This window comes from Asparagus officinalis, chromosome 10 (genome assembly GCF_001876935.1).
Source record: "Asparagus officinalis chromosome 10, Aspof.V1, whole genome shotgun sequence".
NCBI classification, from domain to species: Eukaryota; Viridiplantae; Streptophyta; class Magnoliopsida; order Asparagales; family Asparagaceae; genus Asparagus; species Asparagus officinalis.
This window is the reverse complement of record NC_033803.1, coordinates 17,259,474-17,266,799: the sequence shown is the minus strand read 5'-3', so window position 1 is coordinate 17,266,799 and position 7,326 is coordinate 17,259,474.

Below are 7,326 nucleotides of genomic sequence, written 5' to 3'. Positions count from 1 at the left end.
CTCGCTCTATGGTTCCGGACTGCAGACGGGTTCTAGGTCGGGAGGCTCTCAGAATCGACTCGAAATCATGTCGTGCCGATGTCCCTTTGCTCGTCATGTTGGTGGTGACCCTCGTAAATTCTCCGTCTTCAATCACCCTTCTTCTTCGTTGGAAGCTGCTCGTCATGTTGGTGGTGACCCTCGTAAATTCTCCGTCTTCAATCACCCTTCTTCTTCGTTGGAAGCACCTAGGCCTTGGTTTTGGCATCACCGCACTGAGTCTTTCAAAAACTGAAACTCTTTCGGGGACCGCCTTAATGCAATTGCATTCAGACAATACCGCCCGAATGAGTTTGGAACAGGGACATTGAATTTCTTGTTCTCGAGGACTCCTCTTCCTGGTTCTGTTCGTATTCCCAGCACGATAATATAACTCGTCATCTTGACAGTCGGAGTAACCTATCGTGTGCGGGCACGCCTTCTCAGGTACAACACAATCATTATCAGATGATAATGTTTCCATCTGAGATTGGATCGCCTTCTTTGGGCTTTCAAAAGTTACACGCCTAGAAACGTGCCCCTGTTTGGGTGTGAATTTTCGGCGTGCTCTTGGACTTCAATGCGCAAATTGGTGCGCGCAGCTGCCTTGAGCTCTTTGTCATGCTGGAGGTGATGGCGACCCCCAGTATGTTGAGTCGTTCTGGGCTTCTTTATCGGGCCCAAACGCTCGTGAATTGGAGCTTTGCCTCTCACGTCAGGAATTGGACCGAGGCGCTCCAAAATTGGTTTCTTCTTGCGGGATGACTCTGCATGATCTCCCGGAGAAGTTATTGGGATTGACGGCGACTTTGGTTGACTCGCCGGAGTTTGACCTTGCTTAGAAGGCTGCACTGGTTGCTTTTTGGCCTGAGTCGCCACTTCAGACTTAGGCTTCCAGACTTGGCGTGTTGTTGGTGGCTTCTTCTCCACCTCCTTTTGCAGCTTTCTACGGGCTTCCTGAGCTTGAGCCCGTGCCTGCGCTGACATCGCGCGGCGCTTGCGAATACGCTCCTCGAGCGTCGAACGGTTCCGTTTGACGCGGACCCATTCTTTCTTTGGCGGCTTGGAAGAGTCGCCATTCATTGGTGGTTGAGGCTGTTTGCCTCTTCTGTTCTTCAACTCCGCGTGGTAGCGGAATCCGTCCGTAGACTCCATCGCCTTAGCGAATTGCCGCGCGAGGCGTTGACGACGCCTCTGGCGGGCTCTCTTTGAGAGAGTCACAACGCCCTGAACAGTAGAGGCGTTGGCGGGAGTTGGGTTGACCTGATTGGAGGTCGGTGGAACTTCATTTGACGCAACTTCGGCGTCAGTTGGGTTGAGAGCTTCGTGGGCTTCCCGAGCAGCTTCAAACCAACGAGCTTTTCTCCCGGAGGAGAACTTCTTGGACTTGCGGGGGGAGATAGAGCCGGACGAGGACACGTACTCCTCGAACTTGGCTTGGTCGAAATCCGGAGTGTGATATCGTGTAGATCTCAGATCTGTTCTTTGCCTCCTCTCGAAATCCTACCTTTTCTGACGTAGGTGCTCGCTGAGGATCAGATCTGTACGTGCAAGTCTTCAAGTCTTCAAAGCTCCGAGTTCGCTCTTCAATCCGGCAGAGTTTTGGCTCTTGAAATTCCAACCCCCTCAAAATGAATACCACTTGGCCTATTTATAGGCACCCAGATCTGTGCATTCCCCCCTCAAATGAACAATCCCTTGGCCTATTTATAGGCACCCAGATCTGTGCCTAGGCCCAGATCTGGGCCGGCCACCTCAGGGGGGCCCGGCTCTGGGCCGAGCCACCTTGACCGAGCCACCCTAAGGTGGCTCGGCTTCGGCCGAGTCCCTCTAGGTGGTGGGTTTGGTTGTTTTCCGTTGTTTCCGATTCTTTCTGTGATTCGGTTCTGTTTCGATTTGTTGACTTGATTTGGCAGTAAGTCTGATTCCTGATTTGGCAGTAAATCCACTTCTGAGTTCGAGTCCGAAACTGATCTTGATTCGATCGTGATTCGTCTGAGTCTGTTCTCGGTTAGATGACTCGTTGATTCTTTGACACTTGGCTTGATTCCGAACGCGTATGGATGCATTCCGTCGCTTGCGTGCGATTCGTCGATCTCGTCGCCTCGTTGGTTCATCGGTTTATGCCGAACTGTGCTAAGGGACCTATAAGCAATTTTATATGCCTACAGAGGCGCGTGACTCTCGAAAGTTCGAAGAAGGTAATTCACTCTCAGAAGGAAATGTTATCGTCTGATGATGATTACGTTATACCTGAGAAATCGTGCCAACACACGATAGGTTGCTCCGACTTTCAAACGGAAGAGCTGTACTATCATGCTGGGGGTACGAGCAAAGCCAGAAAGAAAAGTCCTCGAAGGCTAGAAACTCAGTACCCTTGTTCAAAGCTCATTCGGGCGGTACTGTCTGAGTGCAACTGCATCACGCCAGTCCCCGAGAGAATTTCAGTGTTCGAAAGGCTTAGTACCGAAGCGCCAAAACCAAGGCATAGGCGTTTCCGGCAAAGAAGAACGGTGGTTGAAGATGGAGAATTTCCGAGGGTCACCACCAACATGACCAGCAGAGGGACATCGGCACGGGATAATCTCGAGTCAATTCTGAAAGCATCCCAGCGCATAACCCGTCTGCAGTCTGGAGCCATCAAACGAAAAACTTACGGTAGGGTTCGGACAAGGGTACCTTCAGAAGATGAAGAGTCGGATGCCGGTTCGGCGGTCGCATCTGACAACACAGTATCCAGTGAGGGGCAACCCCGCGAGGCACTTATGATAAGTGCAGAACAAGTGGCCAAGATGCTTGAAGAGGCCATGGCTAAACAACAGGAGACCTTCAGGTTTGAAATGCAGATGGCCATGCAGAGTATGAGAGAAATGCATGACCAACAAATTCAGGCACTGACGAACCAGCAAGGCGAACCAAGCCGTCGCAACCAAGTTCATCAGGAAGACGAGGATACGAATGAAGCTCGTAATGCCAATAATCCTCCCGTCAATGCAGGGGGTGGTAATGAGGATGCTAGTCATAATGCCACACTTCCGCCATAGAATCGTGCTAACGAAAACACAGGCGAAAGTCTAAAGATCAAAAACCTCGAGAACAAGATCAATACGTTGATTTCTGCTCAAGAGGTGAAGAAAACAGGCATTCCTTGTCCATATCCAAGAGAATGGGAATCAATCCCATATCCGGTAAAGTTCAACTTAATCAACTTCATGCCGTTTGATGGGAAGGGTTCACCCACTCAGCATGTGATTTATTTCAAATCACACCTGGGGGTAATCTCCGGCAATGAGCCTTTGATGGTGAGGTCATTCGTCGGCACTCTTCACGGAGCCGCCTTCGATTGGTATCGCCGCCTCAAGCCAGGTAGTGTGAACAGCTGGGATGATATGGAGACCATGTTCCTCACCAATTTCTTCAATGACGACACCGAGATATCTATCGGATCATTGCTCGATGAGAAGCAGAAGGATGGGGAGTTAGTCGACACCTTCGTCAAAAGGTTCCGGAACAAGGCGATGAACTGCCGGGACCCGATCACCGAGGAATTCATTCTCCAGACCTGCCATAATAATCTGTCCTTGGACGTGTTGGAAGCAATGGGGACAGTACCGTCCAAAACGTGGAAGGATCTGAAGGTCCGAGGGGAGCAGGCTGAGCGATTCCTTAGAAGGAAGAAGGCCGACAGTTAATGCTAATCAAACTTTCCAATTGCAACCTCAGCAACAGCAGCAGCAAAGAGCGCCACAACAATCGCAGCCGCAATGGCAACAACGGTCTCAGAAGCAAAGAGCGGAGCCAAGATTTCCTAAGGTGTACTCCTTCAAAGATTACGAGGTGCCCGGCATCTTCAAGTACCTGTTGGAGAACAACAAAATCCAACTGCCGGCGATCATGGATCAAGAGGGGGCTGGCAAAGTGACGGATCCGAAGTATTGCGCATACCATAGAGCGGTCCACCACCCTACCAAATCATGCTTCCACCTCAAGGATAAGATCCAGGCATTAATTGATGTGGGCGTCATAACCCTGAAGCCTGCCAAGAATGTGGGAGAAAATACAGTGTCAATCAGCTTTGGATCGGTGCCCACAACATGGTTCGAGCCGAAACACGTCACCAAAGTGGGAATGAAGATGGTGAATGATGAACCACATGGACAGCGCCAAAAGGGACTTGTGTTACACATAGCCCCGAACGGCGAAATCCTCTGGGTTCATCCGGATCTCATTAGAGATGAGCAGTGGGCGACCTCCTCGAAAAGAAAGGGTAAAGGCAAGTCCTGCAATGGTACTTCCGCAATTTTCGAAGAAGATGACGATGAAGCTCCTGTTTTCCCGCCTTCTGAAGAAGAAAAAGAAGTTTTTGCCACTAGAAGCGGAAACCTATCTGTCACCTAGTGATCAGTTAGCTGAGCAGGGGGTGACTAAACAGAGACCAGCCAAAACTCTCACAGAGCTGGGGGTGATTACGGTTCCTAAACCGATTGAAGATCCTCGACGACAGCCGGCGGATAAACAAAAACCCCAGGAAATACAGAATCCGAAGCAGTCTCGTTTCAGTCCAGCCGGCGGATAAACAAAAACCCCAGGAAATACAGAATCCGAAGCAGTCTCGTTTCAGTCGTCCGATTAGAAGGGATAAACCGAAGAGTTCGAAAACTCCGCGCGTCTTCGATATCATGGCTCAATTATCCAATATTCCAGCGCGGATAACGTTGTATGAGTTGCTGCGGTTGTCTAAGGAGACTAGGGAAGCCTTACGAGAAGCCTTGGCTGATTCTGAAGCATTCCTCACTCGGGTCAAGCCGGCACCTGAAGAGCTAGAACTGTCAATTCAACACTGCAACATAGCGGCTAAGAACCTTCCCTGCATCACCTTCACCAAAGAGGATATGCAGACGAAGAATTCAAACCATGATCGGCCCCTATATTTCATCGGATACATTAGCTCCAGCGAAGTCAACCGAATCCAAGTGGATCCGGGGTCCGCTGTGAGCATTATGCCGCCTCGCCTTATGCATAGCCTTGGTATTCCAGTCAGCAAATTGGCGTCTACAGGCACGGTCATTTACGGATTCAACACCAGCGGGTCAAGGCCTTTGGGAAAGATCCGGATAAAGTGCCAAATGGGTGATCTGAAGACGGAGGTCACGTGTTACGTGATTGATGCTGAGACATCATATAACTTACTACTTGGTCGGCCTTGGATCCAAAGTAATGTTATAGTTCCCTCCACCCTACATCAGTGTCTGAAATATATCAACACTAGTGGAAGGGTCAGGACGGTGGTCGTGGATAAACAACCATTTAAAGGGTTTGAGAATTATTTCACTAATTCTCTCCTCTATGGTAACGAATCCGACACGGAACCATCGGTCCAGGGCACGGACAGCGGAGAAGAAGCTGATTCCGAAGCCGGATTCGATTACAATGGTGGTTTTGTTTTAAATGACATTGTACCCTTTGTAATCAATCTTGACGATGAACAATCGTCAGATGGAAGTTGTAACTGGCAACTTACCGATATCGAAATAAAAGACGATTTGGAGTACTCCCTGTCTCTTGATGATGTGATGAAAGAATTGTACGATAATCCTGATTTGTATATGCCACTTCGATCGTCCTATGTAACAAAGGAACGCCTCCAGCATTCTTTCGGAACAACCATGATCATCCCGAACAAGGTAGGAGGTGCAAAAGAAGTGAATTTTCCATTACCAGATCATTTCCTAAGAGAAGATGAAGAGTAAGATAAACCTGGTTGACATTTATCTAAGTATAGTCCTGAAGCGCGCAAGCTCATGGAAAAACAGGGATATGATTTCACACTCGGAGAAGGCTTGTACTTTGATCGAGGTTCCCGTATCCCAGCTAAAGCAGCATATGTGCCAAAAGGGAAACCGGATGATTATTACCGTCACAAAAGAGGCTTAGGCTATGTTTCCTCGTCTGATGATGAATGTGGTTGGCAAATTATCGATCAAATTGCTAACAAAACTAAGAACGGATACTCTTCTGATTCTTCAGCTGGGGATTCCGACGCAAGTTTGGGGGAGGTGTTCAAGAAACTGATGTCACATATGACTACGGTCGATCCTGTGATGATAAAAGACGACGATCGAATGCCAACGTGGGAAGATCCATGGGTTCATCACCTAAACATGCAGTACAGCGATAGGTTCGAACAAAGAGAACCGCCCATTGAAGATAAAATAGTCCAAGTTAACATGGGTGACGAGGCCAACCCAAAGCCCATATTCATCAGTGACAGCCTTCCCCCAAATGAGAAGGAGGAGTTAATTGCTCTCATCAGGGAGTATATTGACGTCTTCGCTTGGAACTATGAAGATATGCCAGGGCTCGACCCCAATGTGGCAATGCACCGCCTCGATATCAAGCCGGATGCCAAACCTGTCAAACAACAGCAAAGACGGTTTCGTCCGCAGATTATGGAAGCCATTGAGGCAGAGGTTAAGAAATTGATCGAATCAGGATTTATCCGAGAGGAGCAACATCCAGACTGGCTAACCAATATTGTTCCAGTCATGAAGAAGAACGGGAAAATCAGGATCTGTATCGACTTCAGAGACCTGAACACGGCATGTCCAAAAGACGACTTCCCTCTCCCAATCACAGATGTCATTATCGACAATACATGCGGATTTGAGAGAATGTCTTTTATGGATGGTTTCTCAGGATATAACCAAATCAAGATGCACCCAGATGACGAGAAGCATACAGCATTCAGAACGCCCCTTGGTGTATTCTGCTACACGGTGATGCCATTCGGTCTAAAGAATGCAGGCGCCACATACCAACGAGCAATGACTAAGATTTTCCAAGAACATCTCAGGAAAACAGTCGAGTGCTACGTTGATGATTTGGTTGTAAAAAGCCGCAACAAAGAAGATCACATCAAGGACTTGAAGACGATGTTCGATCTCATGCGAAGTCATCAATTGAAGATGAACCCTACTAAATCCTTCCTTGGAATGTCTAGCGGAAAATTCCTTGGATTCGTCGTCACCACTAAAGGTATACATATCGATCCCGATAAAGTGAAGGCGATACACGAACTGCAACCCCCTAGAAATCTAAGAGAGCTAAGAGGGTTGCAAGGGCGTTTAGCTTACATTCGGCGGTTCATCTCAAACCTTTCTGGGAAGTGCCAACCATTCTCTAAGCTAAACAAGAAAGGGGTGTCATTCATCTGGGACGACGCCTGCCAAAAAGCATTCGAAGATATCAAAACGTATCTGACGAATCCTCCTGTTCTCGTTGCACCGAAATCGGGTAAACCGTTCTTGA